We start from the raw sequence: 268 nt of genomic DNA on the forward strand, positions 1-268 counted from the left end.
TGTGTGTGTGTGTGTGTGTGTGTGTGTGTGTGTGTGTGTACGACGGGCTCCTTTCAGTTTCCGTCTACCAAATCCACTCACAAAGCTTTGGTCGGCCCGAGGCTATAGTAGAAGACACTTGCCCAAGATGCCAAGCTGTGGGACTGACACCGGAACCATGTGGTTGGTAAGCAAGCTACTTACCACACAGCCACACCTGCGCCTATGTATGTTGATATCTGTCTATGTATACGTATATATACTTACATATATACATACAAATATATAT

This window comes from Octopus bimaculoides, chromosome 10 (assembly GCF_001194135.2).
Source record: "Octopus bimaculoides isolate UCB-OBI-ISO-001 chromosome 10, ASM119413v2, whole genome shotgun sequence".
In the NCBI taxonomy this organism is placed as follows: Eukaryota; Metazoa; Mollusca; class Cephalopoda; order Octopoda; family Octopodidae; genus Octopus; species Octopus bimaculoides.